Source organism: Rhea americana, unplaced genomic scaffold, assembly GCF_003343005.1.
Source record: "Rhea americana isolate MKP2758 unplaced genomic scaffold, rheAme1 scaffold_62, whole genome shotgun sequence".
Lineage (NCBI taxonomy): Eukaryota > Metazoa > Chordata > Aves > Rheiformes > Rheidae > Rhea > Rhea americana.
Window position 1 is genome coordinate 2,533,505 of NW_028186779.1, and position 18,638 is coordinate 2,552,142.

The window sequence follows — 18,638 nt, forward strand, 5'->3', positions numbered from 1 at the left end:
CTGTTGGTATGCCATTTACATCATAGTACTAAAAAATAAAGTGAATAAAAGTTTGTTTATACAAAGGTTACAAAATACTTTTAAAGTATTTTTCCCATAGTACTTCAATTGCACCTTATATCTCAAATTTTTTTTGAAAGAATGATGCTTTGCGCATAACAAGACGCATCTCAAAAACAAATTCCACATCTCCCCTTGCAAGGTGTCCCCCACTAAACATGAAGATTTCTACAGGCAGAGAGGCAGGTTTATATGCCAACCAGCTGGCTAGATTACCCAGCAGTTTTGATCTGCATGTGCAGTCAGACAGCTCTGAGTAGGCCTAAACCTGAATCTTCAAATTTGAACGTCCCAACACAGAGCTTGAAACTGTTATAAAAAAAGAGCTAACAAAAGAATGACCTACAAAGTGGCTCCAATTTACAACTCTCTGCCTCTTTACAGCTCCACCATCATTAAATTTATTGCTACAGAAACCTGCCAAAAGAAATCTAATCAACAGCCCTCAAATTGTGGCCCACAGCAAGTAAACAGATGCTCCTACCTGGTACAAGCCACTCTATCAAGTACTAATATTAATAACATGTCTAAATAAAGATGAATATATATTGTAGCTCACAGAACAGGTAAGCATGTCTTATGCATAACATTAGCACTCTGATTGCTGCCTCCTACAACATGGGTAAGAATTACTAAAACATTATGCTTTTAACGTTATGCCATCTGTTCATGCTACTGTTTTTTTTTTCTTTTCCAAAATACAGGTCTCTTTCTGTACTCTAAACAAAACAGTGTGTAGAAGCTTTTTTTGCCAGATTACTAGGGTAGCCTAGGTTCTAGATACTTTGTTAAATCTCCTTGCACAGGGAGCTGTATTAGCCTTTGCAGCAGGCTTTGTAGTGCTAGCAGCACCTACAAAGTCCCTGACCCCCTCAAAAACCTCTGTAAAAAGCCTACAATTATTGAATATGCTCAAACATTACTTTTCACTATCTGGCCTGTCTTCAAAGATGTGGAGCATGAAGGTTTCAGTGAAGCTGACTACCTGCACAAAGGAGTATTTTAGATACACAACCTATTCAAGGCCAGCATGGATGGGCACATAAGCAGGACTGAAGAACTTGATACTACTCTTAATCTTCTCTGTCAAGTGAACCCACAAAGTGTGAGCCACTATTTTAGTATAATGACAACTGTGACAGAACAACTGGATAATATCCTGCCTTTGACGGGATAGCACAACTGCCCAACTTTGCAATAACTAAAACAGCTACTCCAGAGATTCAGGAACAGACAATACTCAGATCACTGCGAGAGGAAAATGTAACATGTAAAAGATATATATACATATATATATATAAAGACTGTGAAAGTAAAGGATTTCCAATAGTCAATACTCCCCTCTGAAATGTAACACCAATTGTCTTATCCAGATTTTACCAGAGTATATCTATTTCGTTTTTTCAGCAATATTTTGGTGAAGTGATTTATCAGTTACTCTTATAACAGAAGAACTACATTCTCTTCTAAAAGGTAATTTTCTTAACTACACCATTCCTTTAAGTGGCCAAAGAGGACACTAAGTTCGGACAAAAGGAAATGACTGTATTGGACCACCACCATCCTGTGCTACCAATGGGAACAGAAAAGACATCTTAACACGTAAAGAAAACCATGCTCTTTAGTATAGTCAGTGTTGCTGCTTTTTAAAATCCCAAACTAAAACCCTTCTTTTCTCATGAACTTATGCTCGTGTAACTTAACAAAGTGTTTTGAGGTTCTGTGTGAGAAACTCTCAGAATAATTTCTGTTATTTAAATCACTCCCATTTCATGCATTAGACCAGTTGTCACTGGGGCCTCTCCATAAAATGAGTTTCAGACAAATCATTTTTCTTATTTATTCAGCCAACAGAAATGGAAAATGCAAGACACCCTACTTTTGTACCATAAACACAAACACTACACATGAGTATTTGTAAGTCATTGCTGTTTCATAGATTTCTGCTTTCAGTATCAGACAATGAATCTTTGTTCTGCCCTCCCATGGTCAGACTGCTGTACACAATGAAGGCAATGGAGCCTCAGCAGTTCAGAGTATGTAACCAACAACTGTTTGATCTGTGAGCACAGCCCGTTCAGATCCATTTGCTTTGGTTAGGATTAGACGGAGTTGGGGAAAGGGCATGACAGTGTGGCTAAACATTGGCTTGTGAGCCAGACTTATGGCTCACAAGCCATTTTAGTACGCTTGCTTTAAGGCCAGACAGTTTTCCCTCCTGACCATATGGATTTTAATTCCACAGTCTGAAGTAGAAAAGAAGTTCATTCCACACAAACATACGGATAAAAATAAGGTCATGCAGGAGTTGGAAATTAAAAATAATTATGAGCACAGTGCAAAGAATGTACTTTGAACATCTTTTTATTCTCCTTCCTCATTATGAGCCTCTTAATGAAAAAGGTCATCTCTGTCAGCATAGTAGTATGAGATCTCTGAGATCTCAAAGACAAAAATAGAAGAGCTGAAGCCTCATCTAGTAGAGGCTGAAACAACAGAAAACTAATGGTTGTCTTCCAGATTATCAGCACCCTCATGCTTCCTTAGGAGCTGATAACTCAACAAGATCTAGCAGGACTACACCTTCCACTTTCTAAATAGAAGACTATTTTGTTTCCAATATGATGTGCCATTTGAGGCTGGGAAGGTGCCAGCCAGCACACGGGGACAGTAGTAAGCTGCAGTGGACCAGCAGTAGTTGTGAAAAGTGCTCTCTCAACTTGAATATTCGAAGAGAAGACAACTGCTGACAATCCATTCAAACAAAAAAGTTCATCGTGCGTTTCCCTGCAAAATTAGCCCTCCTTTGTAGCTAGCAGGGAGTAAGACTTTGCTCTCCATCTCTGCCCTCATGAGTATACGTGCACACCAGAAAGCAGTGTCCTTTCTGGTGGAGTGTAATAGAAGCGCTGGCTTCAAAGCAGCGAGAATTATGTTACCACCTTCCCTGCTCAGAGCTAAGTAAAGTAGGAGGAACGTGAGAATCTTTCCTCTCTCTCTGAAACAACAGAGGATCAGCTGCAGTCTGATATTTTTATGTTTCTTCTGCTGTGTTTTCATTTTGTGAATATTTCAAATATTATTAGATCAAGCTGGTTGCCACCAGGACCCATCCAGGAAGGACTGTGTTGGAAATAGCTGCCAGAATACTGTTATTTTTAAACAGTAATCAGAGTCAACAATTCACCTGTTTATTTCAAAAATATTTATTCAGCAGCCCTCAGTCTAAAGGTCCACTACAAATGCCAGGCATATAAGAATGGACGATGTGTCTTATCTTTGTAAATAGTGGGATGAATGCAAGGATAGCTATACTGTGCAAGTAAAAAAGGTAAGATAAATTTTCAAATCAAAGTTTTGCTTAGCTGTTGCCATTTAAGAAGGTTTACAAATTCCAAATGAGTAGCCTGTTTCAAAATATTTTCAATAGCCATTGATACTGGTTATCCTGAGTTCTGGATGATGAACGTAAGGCATTTCAGGTCTCATTCTAGCAGGTACTACACTCCAGAAGAGTCAAACTGCAAATTCAAATAATCAATATTCAACACTTACAAAAAATCAAGTCTACTCTGTGTTAAACTGGAAGCAATAAAAGCAGACAAAGTCTACGGTCCCTTCCCATGCCGTGATTGTACCACTCTTGTTTACAGCCTCACCACTTAACAGGCAGTGAAATGTCACCAGTACAGAATTTACCTTTATCCTTTTCTGCAAGCTTCTCACAGATTTTTGCCACAGGAGAATCATAGTTTTAGAAGAAGACAGAGGTTAGGAGTTATTTTGCCTTCTCTATCTGATTTTTTTAGGTGATTTAATGAGGACAAAATCTCAGTCCTCTATATATATTTATATCTGTCATTAGGACTAAGCACAGACATACATTTATACAGACACGTTGCTTGTACTTCCAGCAGAACACATTGTGGATATGCCTGAGAAAAATTAACAAATTACTCCATAGACAAGTTTGAGCAAGCCACTGCAGCATCTAAATTCACCACTAAATAATAGGCTAACCAATCTTCTGTTGCTAATCTGCTTTGCAGTCTGCAAAAAACAGTAAATGCTAACTAAGGGCTGCTTGCTCTAGCAACAGACAGGTCTGCAGTTCTTTACAGTTTTTAGCATAGCTAAAAAATATCCAAGGTATTTCAACCTGAATGACTACAGTCAAAACTTTTCCCCACATACCCTATACTACTTCTCTCTCTTTTTTAGGGATTATATGATTATTTACTAAATCCATATTCTTTCTTACAGCTTTCATTTGCTCTTATTCACAGAACAAAGCGACATGACAATAAAGATCTCACATTTTCTGCCTACACATTTTAAAAGGGAGAGCTAATAAACATAACAACATCACTTGAGCCATGAGAACAGCTTTCTTTATAAGCAAATGCAATGTAGCCTTTAATTTAGTGTTTAGCATAGTCACACTAATATAACAGGAAATCTAGATGCCCAACCCAAGATCTTTCTAACTGGCTTATAATACTGTACTGAGGAAAAAAAAAGGAAAAAAGGAAAAATAAAAAAAAAAACACTTCTGTTATGCTAACAATTGAACTCAAGATGTTAAATAAAGTTCAATTCTATTTTTACATGGTGGATTCCATCCATTTGAAATAACAGGATTAGTAATTCCGTTTCATTATCTTTCCCAGTCAGGTGTTTTCTGCCATTATTTCTAACTAGCACAGTAGATCTCTGTCTGGATGGCAAATGTTTGTAGGGAATGTTTAAGCTCAGTAAACAAAGAGCCAAACCTCTTCTTGCTTAGTTGAGAGGAAAAGGGCCAACCATATTTATATATTTATCACTATTACAGTAATTTTATAAAGTTTCAAGATGCAAGCCCAACAGTCCAATCCTGGGTGCATGAGAACACTTTTCATGGTTAAAGGCCAGCTCTATAGGAGAGAGAGAGGCCCTCAGTAACCTCTGATCTCCTAAATTACAACTGTACATGTATATACTCAATATTTTTACCATGGCATCAAGCTGCTAAGTGCCTTGGCTTTCAAGTTTGCTCTTCTTCCCTAAACCCCATTCCTTCTCCTATCAGTGAAGTAATTTAAGGCCAACATGGGCACATAAGCAGGACTGAAGAATCTGATACTACTCTTAATCTCCTCTGTCAGGTGAGTCCTCACATTATGCTTGTACTGTACTTGGTTGAGGAACACCTGTTACTCCACTGGCCATTAACTGAAAGCTTCAGAAAGATGCACTTCATGAAAACTGTATTGGAAGAGTCATTACTGGTCCCATGTATGTCAATGTTGCTGTATTACTGTGCTGAAGGAACCCCTTGCCTGGGGAGTTACTGTCCCACTGCAGACACATATCACAGTCCATCCTGTTTCTCCACTGATTTCCACCAATGGTTTGTTTCCATCTCCTATTACTTGACTGTTATTTACCTGGTCAAGGACAGAAGCACAAATAATAATCTAATGGACTACATTGTGACTGAAGGAAAATATTTACTTATTTTAAAGGGAAAATATCAATGTGCTTTTCATTCCTACATTTTACTGAAATTCTGACATCCAAATGAAAGATAGGAAGCAATTCCAGTTTTAATTCAGAAATTGGTCTGTTCATTTATCTTTACTTGTTTCAACAAGGATGGTTCATGTTCAGCTGTGAAAAGGTGCAAAGATCAAGTTGGCCTGTTGCTCATCACATTCTCACATGATGAGCTTGCTTTCTGAAGTTAGTGGATACTGCAGACATTCTTCACTAACTAAAAATAAGTTCGAAGCTAAGAAGAAAGATTCTCTACTTTAGCCGCACAAAGTAAGTATTGCCCTTTCTTTAAGGGTAACACGTGCCACACTTCACTGACTTAAACTCCCATTTGCTTCCAAACAGCAATCCAAATGACTTTCTAAAGAAATTACGAGATTAGTTTTAGAAATAAATCGGTTGACCATGTGGACATGAAAATTAACAGGACAAGGTCCAGAATACATCAGCCCTCAAGCAGGAGGGAAGTTCTCCGATCTAATAGTAAGAATGATATTAATCATTAATATTTTAATACCCATTACTGAATGTCTAAGTAACATGTACTGCCTGTAACAATAGTTTTAGTAAGGCTTTATTTAAGGCTTTCTGATATTTGCTGTTCACTTATAATTTTAGTGAACAAATGTTTAATAAGTATTTGTTTAGTTAACAAATCTGAATTGAAGTCTTTTTGTTATTTAAAAGGGAAGTTTAATGATGAAAATGATACAATTTACAAGACTAGTGAGATGATAAAAATAAATTAGGTAAGTTGGTGAACTAAAATGAGTATTTGTTTAGAAAATACTACTAGTTCTTAGTACAAAATTTGTGAATAATATTTTATTCCAAGCCAGAAACTTCATTAACTACGCTGGTCACTCACTACTTCTCTGAATATAAGTTTAAAAATTTATCTATTGCTCTGTACTTTGTGAAAATTAAAACTTTACAATGGATTCATATTATTGAAACAGATTGCTGTATTTTCTCATATATTGACATAGACCACAGAAAGATGCTTATACACTATGTTATCAATTTTTGGCGTTGTGTCATTCTGTGCTAGCATCTGTGATTAGAGGACCAACAGCTGAATGATTATCTTTGTTTGAGGAAAAATAATTTGGCAAACCAGTGCAAGAAGTCTGCTGATGCACTGCATTATCATCTTCTACTGCCCCCCCCAGTACCTGATAAAAGTTATTTTGCCTAAAACCAGTTCAATAAGCTGCTGCCCTAATTAACAGTAACTAGCTTGTTTTTTTGAACAACCTCCAACACAGAAGTACAGCAGGACGCCAGGAAAGTTACATAAAGGCTGAGCCTATCTTTCACTGTGTGTAGACTGGAAACAACCACTGAGCCATGATACATATTTTCTGAGATAGTTAGAAGTAAGTGGTAGCTGTAAATACAGCATAAAGAAATATTAATGTCAGTGTCAATGTATTTTACACATGGATTCTACACAATATCTGAGAACATGAGAATCACCTATCTCCCACCACGGGTCATGGGGAATATTTCAGTATCTCACAAGCCCCACCACATTCCTTTACAATAGGAAAATACTATCATTTACACTTGGCACATGGGTAAACTGAGGTACAGCAAGGCTAGTAGTCTATTTTTTTCAGATGGATGTCAAATATCCACAGCAACCATGAATTTTAACAGGATTTGCAGGAAGAGCTGCAGGTCCAAGAGACACTTTGTATAAAAGGTTTTGAATGAACTCTCACTATCTCATCATGTAGTGCTCTGGCCACCCCCTGATACTGCCTGGTTACTTCCATATCATTTACAAGCTAACACTTCACTTCAACACAAAGCACTTTGGACATGTTTCCAAACACAGGGGTTTTCTATTTGTCTTTTTTTTCCCCTGTTCCCCCCCCCCCCCCTTGAGTTCTGGCCTGTTGCCTCTACTTTGGTTGTTGTCTCTGTCCTTGGAGCAGCTAGGATAACACAAACACCAAGACTTGCTAGACTCCCCCATCGCTTCACAAAAGTGAGGGGGGGGGCTGGGGGAGGAAGAAGGACACTGGTGGCAAGCAATCTTGGCGAGGAGGTAGTCAGAAGACTAAAGTGCTGCTTCCAAATCCTAATTACTGTTAGCAGGGATTAAGTAATAGTCACTAACCTCTTCAGTTCACAGGAGAAACGTGATCCTGTTTAATTCTCATCCACTCCTTGCAGCTCCTTATACAACACTCAGCAGCTGCAGCRTATCAATGTGCTGCTCTCCCTGCTGCTACTGCTGCTATCAGTGCAGCAACACCCCCTTGGCCAGGAATCCAATAAGGACACTATAGGGGCGGGCTATAGCCAGGAGCAGCCATAGCAGCAGGAAGGCTGGTACAGGCACCGAGGCTGGGAGATTTCACCTCACCTAGAAACACGGAGAAAGCCACACCTGGCTAGCAAGGGGCGGCACCCCCGGGTGACTGGGGCAAGGACCAGATTAACCCTCTGTAGCAGTGCTCTCCCAGCCAGGCATTCCCCAGAGGAGCCCAGCTGTGCACCAGGCTGCAGAGGCTGGTACGTCAGCCTTCTACCCACCCATCCGGCTGCATCTGTAGGCTCTGCTGCAGGCCGAGTCCTTGCTCAGCAGCACGAGACYTGGGGTAGCCTCCCCTGCAGGAAAGCAAACAGTCTGGGTTTTCCATGGCAAGTTGCGTGCAGGAAGCAGCTGTTGGGACAGCTCAGTCCAGATTATGCAAGCTCTTACTCAAGACTACTTCTCACCATTTCCACAGAAATTGCTTCCTGGCCCATAACACCATGCTGTGTTTAAGTCTTAGCTTTTCCTCTGAGAGCCACTTTTTTTTTTTTTTTTAATAAGATCTTACAGCCTCTTTACTAGCTTTTTGCATGTTCATCTTATCTATATGCAGCAGTGCTTTCAGCAGGTTCATTCAGGGTTGGGAAGATAAAATCCTGGAAGGGTGGGGCTATTTTCCCTGCAGTTGGTAGTTCCTGTGATGAACAGTGTATGCAGTGAGGACAGTCTGAATTTCATAGAGCATTCTATGCTGTGCTGATGCTGGGCATTTGTAGGCTATTTTAGCATCTCAAACTGTATCACATTAGGAGCACAGGTATGCAGGATCAAATACTGTACTCATTCATCTCAGATGTAACATAGAAATAACTTGAGAAATCAGTAGCAGTATTTTTTTTTGCACATGAGCGTGTTCAATTCAATGCATTTCTGGCAACTCTTGGGGCTCACTGTGTAAAYAGTAATGGCATATATAGTAATCTGTTTTCCTCCTATAAGGCTTAAAAAAAATCAATGTACCTCTAGATTCCTTAAACTCTTTATTCTGAAATTCTGCAGGATGGGATCACAAGAATATGTAAGACATCTTTCTTTTCATCTTTTCCCATTCATTTCTTCTGACAAGCTAATTTCTTCACCAGCAAGTACTCAGAAACTCAGTCTCCTAGGTACATTTGCTCTTCTGGGGCCATGTTTTCTGAGACAGATACACAGTTTTAACTCAGGCAAAAMTTCCATGGTCTTACATGGCTTACTATGAACACAGCTTTTATACTGATACTACTACCCTGTTGTTTCAAATATGTTACGTTTCAAAATTCWCTCCTCCTCCTCTCACTTAACAGCACCATAGCTAAAGCACAGAACAGCAGCTCTTATTACAGTAGTTTGCACAACTGCAGTAACAAGGCGCTTCGGGGTATGACTAAGGAATTACATACTAGATTAACAAGTAGGAAGCTTAAAGTGCAGCAAAGAAAGAATGAAGGCCTGTAACATATATGCATGGTACTACATAAAGAAAGGTTTGCAGACCAGGAGATACAGCATTTAAAGATATATGAGTTCAACATATGGGACTGCTAATCACTAGCACATGCCTGTATTTTACCATAAAGGAATGAATCAATTAGCACATGATAGGAAAGCATAATGAATAGCATAATGTATGAAATAATGCATATGGGATTGATTTAGAAGCAGCTGTAGCTCCAAGTCTTTGGATTCAGCAACAGTGCTAGAACTTGTATAGAAACGTGTTCAACAAGATCATGGACCTGTTTGATCTCATAATTAACTTAAGAGAAAAAAAAAACAAAACAAAACAATCCCTCAGGGTTAGGTTTAGCTCAGTTGTTTAGAGTGTGGTGCTCATAATGCCAAGGTTGTGGGTTCAATCCCTGTAYGGGCCACTCGCTTGAGAGTTGGACTAGATGATCTCCAGAGGTCCCTTCCAACCCTACCAATTCTATTATACTCTACGATACTTTCCAGACTGATCAGCTCCCAAAACAAGAGTGGGAGTGGCAACACACAGCTAAACCCATTCTATGAAACAGGAGGGTGGTACTGCCTCCTCCCTGTACAAGTGCACTGTAGATTTAGGTTAGGTTAAACTAATCAGCTAACTACACTTTTTGGTATTACAACTTTCTSTCTGATCCCCGGTATACAACCTCCAGCTTGCTCTTTGCCATAGATTTATTTACTCAGATGGCTAAGTAACAAATCAAACACTTAATTGCATGCAGACTTGGGCAAGATTAAGAGGAGCTGTTCCTTCAAAGAGGTGGAATGAGAAATAGATGCTGGAGCAGGCATTCATGGCCACATGGYGAGCAGCCAGCAGAGCAGGAGATCCCCAGCGTGGTGGCAGTGGTGAGAGGGAAACATAGACCTTGGAAGCAGCAGAACACAGCTCCCAGCATGGATGTAGTTCTGCTGATACATAGATGCCTTAAAGAGTCTCTCCTTCTTTCCATACGGAAATAACATCGCGAGTAACTATAAATAATGAGTAGCTTTCAATACCAGTAAAACTTAGCAGAATTGGATGGATGCTGAAGAGCTTTCAGCATTGCTAAATAACATGGATAAGGCTTGCAGGGGTAGTTAGGCATACTTAGGCATAGTTGGGAACTGTAGACAAGCTTTTGGCACAAAATCCTTCTTCAGGTCTGAAACATAAAACAGATTTCCAGTGAAATACAAGTTGAAAAACATTTTTCAGAGAGACTAGTTAGATATATGAGAGTTAGACCACTTCCAAAGATAAAGGTGGCTGGTCCCCACAAAGAAAAGATGTTAGTAGCGAGGGAGGAGGATGGAAAGAAGTTAAAAACCCATATAATTTGTATTTTTATATACAAAACAGCATCTTAAGGGCTTATCTGCCTAAGCATAGGAATAGCTCCCATTAGAATTAGCTGCCTCCAGTTCCTTCTAGCTGTGCTGTATTTCTCCTTGTCTATTTTTTGCCATATCTTCACATCTTTTTGTCCGGTTTTACTGGTTGTCTTTTCATGCCTTGTTTCTCCCTACTCTCACCTTCCCTAGTACCACCAGCATTACAAGTCCTAGCTAGAAGCAGATGTATTAACTAATTTCAACTATAACCTAGCAATCTCCCGCTTTTCGATTTTGTTAGTAACAACACAGCAAAGCAAAGTAACATAATCCCTCTGGTGACAGAACTTCATTAGCAACCACTGGAAACTCTTCAAGGGAGAAAAYGGTTGTATTTGGGAGAACTCTATAAGCAGACAGTATTCTAGTATAACGCAGTGACAGAAACAGAAGTTACAATCGTAAGTCAAAAGTGTAAATAAGTTTGTAACTACTTGGATAAGTAAACAAACTGGCTTTGCAAAAAGCACTGAGAAATGTTTAAATTAACTTCGCTCAGCCAGGAAGCTCATAAAATAAATATCAAAGGATGTATGATGTAGTAAGAAACAGCAGCAGAACACCCTCTGAAAATGAGACAGCCATCATTTAATTTCAGATGAATCAAGGCTACTGTGAGTTGATACTCAGGATCTCGTAATCTAGTATTGTTCACATAGACTTTCGCGAATGTTAAAGCCTAAATGCTGATTTTCATTACTTTCCTAGAAAATCTACTAAATRAACTCCAAGAACGACACCAGGTTATGCGGTACAATGATGAGGGATAAATCTAGAGTGAAAAGCTAGGCAGAAGCGAGCGGTAATTAAACATGTGTAACTGTGGAATCAGTTCCCCAGGTAGGATCCAGAAGTCTTTGTTGTTGAAAAGATGCTTACAGAAACTGTTTTATGGGTGGCTTTACTATTCTTTGATCTGGGGCTTGCCCTGGAAAAATAGGTAGCACCGAAGAGAATGACTTCCAAAACAAGGTCGGAAGTTTGTGTTTTGGATTAATGTTTCTGAACAGACAGGACTCTGAATACATGGAGTCCTGCACTATTGTCAMTAAAGTTGGCTGAAAACTGCAGCTCTCTCTACACAGCCTTGCAAGACTCTGCTGTTAACTCTGTTTGCCAGCAAGTATTACACCCTGCTGCCCCTGGAGAGCACAAGGCACCTGAGAAAAATAAACAAACTTAAATACATAGTGCTTTAACCAGATATTCACAGGCAYGAAGATCCGTTTTTCTGCAGATCACCTCCCAGAGAGGGCAAGCAGCCCACTCAAGCCACAGCCCCCCTCCTAATTTCATTGCCAAGGCCATAGCTGCGGGCTGCCCTCCCCCGACTGCGACAAATGGGAAAAKCCCGGATCGAGGAACCCCCCCGACCCCAGCCTTCAAGGAGCGTGATCCTAAGGAAAATACCCCCTTGAAGGGGACACGGAAGGATCCAAAGCCGGCAGGCCAGCCGCAGCCACCTTCCCGGCAGSCGGCCTGCACCGCCCCCTGCCGCTGCCCGGCGGCGTCGCAGGCCGCGGCAATGGCGGCCCCCACGGCCCACGCGTGAGCCCTTCCGCCGACCGCCGCGCCGTGAGTGCAGGGGGCAGCGCGGGCTGGGCGCGGGGAGGGCAGTTACAGCCGTTAGGGCGGTTACGGCCGTTAGGGCGGGGCTCCGTCCCCCACACCCCCCCCGCCCCCCGGCGGCGCGGCGGGGCGCACCCGGGCGGGACCCCAGGCCGCACCCCTCCCCCCCGCGCTCTTGGCCCCGCGCAAAATGGCGGCTGCCGGGCCGGTGGCGCAGGGGGTGAAGCGGGGGCGATCCGACATCTGTAAAAGCAGCATTAAATAAAAGGAGCCGCGGGCATGTTTTTAAAAAAAWAATGAAAAAAAAAAGCCATAGCAGTGCAGATGTCAGTGAGATAACCTAGGTGCGGAACAGCTGTAGGACCAGGTGYCCATGTGCCYGCKGAGCGAGCGGGCTTGACCAAGTAAGAGGGTGAGGCAGTGCAGTAATTAAACATGCATCATCKCACAGCACAACTACCAGAACAAATTTAATGGCAATTTAAATAACTTCATAACCGTTCTTAGAAACGGGACACTAGGCAGATTCATCCAGTAGGCTGTAAACAAAACCTGATAAACCTAAAATGCTTGAGTAATTATAAAACTCCAGGGGTTGGTTTYCTCTATGGCTGGTTTCACCCGCTTATATATTTGAGTCTCATTTCCAAGGGCCATGCTGCCCAGGGGCTGTGCTGGCAGGTTTGAGCAGTCACTTGGGCCCCAGCATGCAGAGGGGGACAGAGCTGCAGGGGGCACCCACCGTACCTGACCCGCAGGGAAGTGAAAAAAGGCATGGAGCTTTTTATGTGCATTTTATCATTTTTAAGGCCTTTAATATTTTATATAGATGCCTCTGCAGGGTTGAGTGTACAGCATTCATTTCTTCTCAATGAACTAGGCAGGAGACCTGATCCGAGTTGAAACTAACCCAGCAAACTCCTCCTGTCTCCCAGCCCAGCTGCTTTTAACCCATACCAATTACTTTCTGCTGATTCATGTGAACTCTTAAAACACCATAAGCAAGCGTGTAGTGAGGGGTATAAGAGTGGGCCAGATTGCCAGTTTTTGATAAACTATTGAAACATAAACATGAGTCTCCCCCCTCAGGCCAGCTTCAAAGGTTGGAGTAATAGCAGATTGTCACAGCAAGATGGCCCTGTTCCACTGCCCCAGCTGCTGCAGGGCTCCCATCAGATTCAGGGATCCACTGACTTCTTTTTATTTCTTGCCCTCCCCCCTTTTTTTTGTCTTGGGGTTTTTCTTTGAGTTGATTTTCCACTGCATCACAGTTTGCAAGCATGACATACCCTGCAGCTACGCAATCCAACAGGAGGGAGGGAGAAGGAGCAAAAGCATCTCTTTCAGTAGAAACTTAAAGCCATACATAGGTATTAAAGCCACATTAAAATGCCTCTGAGCAGTTTGATTCTATGCTTTGACTCTAAAATTTGGAGCAGTAAACTGAGGTTTCATATCATGCAGTAGCCCATGTTAAAGTTTTTCGTAAAGTTTTTCATGCAGAAGAGTCAGATGCAGGTATGTTGATGGAGAGATGATGAAATACTGTATTTTTGGCAGCCTTCTCTGTAAGGGTCATTTTTTTTCTTAGTTAAGGCTTAAAAGGAATTGCTGATCCTCTACTTCTGAACTCTTCTCTGCACTTTTTAATGCTGTGTTCACTGCAATTTGGCTGATTTTGGATATTTCAGCATCTTAATAGTGGTTACTATGCTAATTTAAGATAACATAATGATTTATTACATTTATTTTCCCTAAGGAAGAAAGGATTCTCATCAAGAGAGGGGTGAAGAGGTTAATCTTAATAAAGTGTCATTTCTTTGTTAGATGAACCTTAATATGGTCTCTCTGTAAATTGAATGGGAAAACATGGAGAATGAAGATAAGGAGCTTTTGTGATTAGAAGAAAAATAAAACCCAACCCTTCATTGCTATCATACAGCTTTTTCTAAGTAGCACTTTACTGTTACAGTTCAGTAATTAATGAAGTGTGCATGGATTATTGCTGCACATATTTTACTTCAAAGCTGCTTATTCCCTAGAATTCAGAGGCTCTGCATGGGTGCAGAAATGTACTTTTCTTGGCCACTTTTTTAATRTAAGTTTCTGGATTTTGCCTCAATGCCAGAGTAGCAAAAACAGTAAAATACATCCTTGGCATTGCAGATCTGACCCTGACATAAGACAAAGTAGCAGGAAGAATTGATGCTGAGGCTTTTCATTAGACTTAACGTATTRCAACTAAGTGTTACTGCCCGCCCAAAAGGACAGGCATACATGTCTTCTCCAATAACATGGCCATTACAGCACTTGACCTTTAGTTTATTATCAGCTACAGACTAGTCAACACAGATGAATGYGACTTACCTAATAAACACCAAAGCTGCACTCAGGCATGCTTATTTCACAACAGTTTCTCTGATTTGACCCAGAATAACTTACCTAAGGAAGTCTGCAGGATATGCATTTGAGAGGTTCTGAGGCTTATGTGACAGGAAATCTACTTGTGGTTGTTCCGAGAATTATGACTGATCTCAAGATACAGGTTTGAAGGCTACACCAGCTCTAGCGTAGTTTTGTGCAGAGACCTCACCGCTTGTCTGAGTCTTGACTGTACTGAAGTGCCACAGAAGCAGAAGTCAGCAATGGATGTGCATGAACACTTGATCTTGAAATGCTTGCATATTCAATGGAAAAGAAAAAAAACAGATTTTTCTTTTTGACCATAGAACTGTTAGTTACTAGGTCGAGAACTTGGAGTGTGATTTTGCATAGCTGAGGAAGTTGCAGAAAAAGGCTGTATTGTTTCTCAGTTTCTGTAAGTAGCAGTTACATGACCATAAAGCTAGTGTGGGAGGTAACTTCTTGAAGATGCAGGCTTATTTTTCCTGTTCAGTATATCAGAAGGAATAGAAACAAATTGAGAGCATACTTCAGAAGAGCCATCTGATATGCAAGAAATTGAAACTTTACAAACATGGTTGCACTGTGTAAATTCAGTGTTGCATCTTAGTCTTTCTCCACTGTGAGCAGCTTGAAAAGTGTCACTGGCTACTTAAACTGACATTGGCTTTTATAAGTGCTTCAGGCATGCATTCTGGTGTTARTGTCTTTGGTTATGTGATAAAATACTTCAATGTGATGGGGTGGGGGGTTAGAATTTTAARAACTGCACAGCAGTAGTTTGTTGTATTTAAATCCCCTCTCCCACAGGGTAGGGTAATTAGTTCCTCTTGCTATTACATATTTACATTAAATGATTGTACAGCATACCACAAGAAAACACTAAATAGTCCCTGTTTCTGGCACTGTCTCTTACAGAATGGTTTCAGATTATTCTGCATAACTTCAGTATGTAGCAGACTGGGTGCAGGGGGAGGGGGAACAAAAAAAATAAAGTTGTTCCTGCCATTAATTTAAGCACTACAATAAAGACAGTAAGACTAGTCATCCTTTGCCTACAAGTGGATTCTGCCATCATTTTATTAGACCCCTCATAGATCAAACTGGAGACATGTGAACAGGAAGTGTTTTCCTTTTTCATAAGTGTAGCTGCATCTGCTTTGAAGAATGGTTTTATAAGCTTCTCCTRTTACTAAATAACAAAGAGATAGAGATCTTCCACATCCATGTGTGCTGCACTCCAGATGCAGATTAACTTCATTAATGCCAGCAGTAATTTCCCAGTCTGACAGGTGTTGGTCTATATTCCAGTACTAATGTAGTTGCTCACTTTGATGTTAGATGAGTTAGAGCCAAGAGTGTGCTTTTGAAGCGTATCATCTCCAGGTACTGCACTTTGGCTTGAGCTTGAARTTCTTTCAGCTGGACCTCCAGAAGCTGCACTTCAGGAGCATGCCAAATGCCTTCTAACTCCAAGTGGGTGCTAGAGTCTGTAAGACAAGGCAAGAGCTAGTCCAAACTAACCACACCCTCCCAAAACTTACATAGTGGGAACAGAGCCTTCAGCATCAGATACTTTGATTTACAGATCTGCACTATTTGCTGATGTAGATACAGCAGTCATAATTATAAAAGAGATCAGTCTAATTTTCAGTTAGAAATGGATCTCAGAAGGGAGTTCCGTAGGAAATGGGAACACACTTGGGGAATTTTGATCCAGTAAGTCTAACAAGAGTCCCAAAGATCAGTTCTTGGGCTTTCCAGCTTTTAATGGTCTGCAATAATCTCTAGTATTTCTTGTATAATGTTGGAGAAAAACACAAATTGAGGGAGTAAACARGGGTTAGTTGGTTATACTGAGATCTAGATTGCTTGAAAAGGACACATTTGAATAACATTCATTTTAACGTAACATACAAAATCATACATCTGAGGATGGAGTAATGTATACAGGGTCTTTCAAATGTGGGAGACAACACTCAGGAATACAGAAATATTTGTATATACAGGGTGAATAGATTGCTCAACAAGATCTCCCTGTACCGGATTGTAGGTGGAAGGAATATCAGTCCTGGGCACATAAGCAGAGAGACAAATTAGCAATAAAGCAGGGTTTGATGTCCTGCTCATGGCATAAGAGGGAACGATGAAAGACACTGCTAGCATTAAAACTAGGCTCAGAACTTTGTTGAATGATYAGAAAGAGAACTGCAAGAATAGACTCTGGAATGGACTCTTGTGCTAGACAAGACCTATGAGGCTTGAGAAGGCATGTTTAGAGACAGTTCAATTGATCTCCACATAGTATTTTAGAGATTTGTACTGGGCTCAGTAGTTTTAGCCTGCCAGAAAAAAGCATGAATCGGGGTGAAAACCAGAACTGGAGACAGGTAAAATTCAGGAATAAGGTACATGTTTTCACAGTGAGGAGAACAAGTCATGGAACAGCTTATTTAGCAACACAGTRGTTTTGTCTGAAGCCTTAAAATTAGGAATGGGTATTGTCTTAAAAAAATCCTTTGAGTCTTCTCAGTTCAACACAGACATCACTAAGGAAGGTTTTTTGACTTACATACCACATGATCTCATTTTCTGTTGGCCTCTCCACAAAATTAGATTGCTCCAAAACATACAGTAAGCATCTCTTCAGAGGCCTTCCCTGAAAGTAGCCTTGCCAAGCAGCTGACAAGGTCATTTCTCCTTTCTACTGCCTCTCCATCATTATTCCCAGCCATAATAAAAGGGAGACTGCAAAGAAACATTTGCCATGCTTAATGGGACTACTGRTCCAGCAAGTATATTATTAATGAATATTCAGCACAAAAAGACACAGGGTATCTGTYTAAAGAGTATCATGATACTGTTCCCCCATGACTTAGGACATCAGGGATTTAACCTGCAGTCAAAAATTTTAGGATTAAATTTCTGCTATATCCCTTTACTGTTGTTTTTCCTTTGGATTCTGATAGCTTCAACATGGKTTAGGTCATATGCCAAGCTATGTTGACTACTAATTTTAAATAGATGAATGAGTGTTTATTCCACTAGAACTGGACAGCAACTGTCAGCACTTACAGCTACTGTATGAGTTCCTGTAAGAAGCCAGAGAAAACCCTCGGTTATATAAAAAACAGAGAACTGTGGCTGTCTAAGTTTAGTCCTGGCATCCAAGAACATTACCCTGGCTTCTACCAGAGATGTATATTAGAGGACAGCCAAGCAGGCACCAAGAGAAAACCAAAAGCCTGTCTGCTTCAGAGCCTGCAGTACTTTGTACAGCATATTAGCACAATGGAAGAGGGAAAGCTGCTGTACATGTGAATAACAGGGATTTTTTTTAAAATCACTATAGTCAATCTAGGGAACAGCACAGATATGATACCACTTTAGCAGAAGCGCTAGTTCGTTGCAGTTCAGCATTTCTACACACTACATAGCTGGAAAGCCCCCCTTAAGAGATGATATACAATAAATTAGTATATACAATAATATATATTATACATATACATATGCATATTACATTATTATAATATATATATATATATAAGTACGTACAATAATACAATAAATAGTACCTCTAAGATTCCTTATGCAGTACAGAGTAAGTTGAGAGATACCCAACAGAAGCTGGAACACATCAGTTGGGAGAAGACAAGTAATAGTTTACCAAGAGTCCCATTTACACCAACTAACATGCTTCAATTCTTTGAAAAAAAAATCAAACTGTTGTATCCTAACACATTTTTAAACACTTAGTCTCCTACSTAAAGTGTCTGTAGACTCCAACTGTAGAATGACCCTTCTTGACCCTGAAAGCTCTCAGGTGCCCTGTTTCAGTTCCTGACTCCCATCATCTGCTGCTTTTATCACCTTTCTCCTTAAAGCCTCACAG

General features: G+C 40.5%; 2 protein-coding genes across 6 annotated transcripts in view; one reads left to right on the forward strand and one right to left on the reverse strand.

Moving 5' to 3' along the window:
• Positions 1-7,886, reverse strand: part of BLVRA (biliverdin reductase A) — a 30,631-nt gene extending 22,745 nt beyond the window's left edge. Inside the window, exon 1 of one of the 2 annotated variants that reach the window (XM_085320216.1) lies at positions 7,727-7,886. The gene's annotated coding sequence lies outside the window, so the exon portion shown is untranslated. The remainder of the gene's footprint in view (positions 1-7,726) is intronic. The other variant, XM_085320215.1, reaches the window with a different exon arrangement.
• Positions 1-18,638, forward strand: part of COA1 (cytochrome c oxidase assembly factor 1) — a 222,686-nt gene that overhangs the window by 158,973 nt on the left and 45,075 nt on the right. For 2 of the 4 annotated variants that reach the window (XM_085320239.1, XM_085320241.1), the window contains exon 1: positions 12,157-12,349. The exons of 1 other annotated variant lie outside the window; for it this stretch is intronic. The gene's annotated coding sequence lies outside the window, so the exon portion shown is untranslated. Of the gene's footprint in view, positions 1-12,156; positions 12,350-18,638 lie in introns of those variants that run through there. One more of the 4 variants, XM_085320238.1, reaches the window with a different exon arrangement.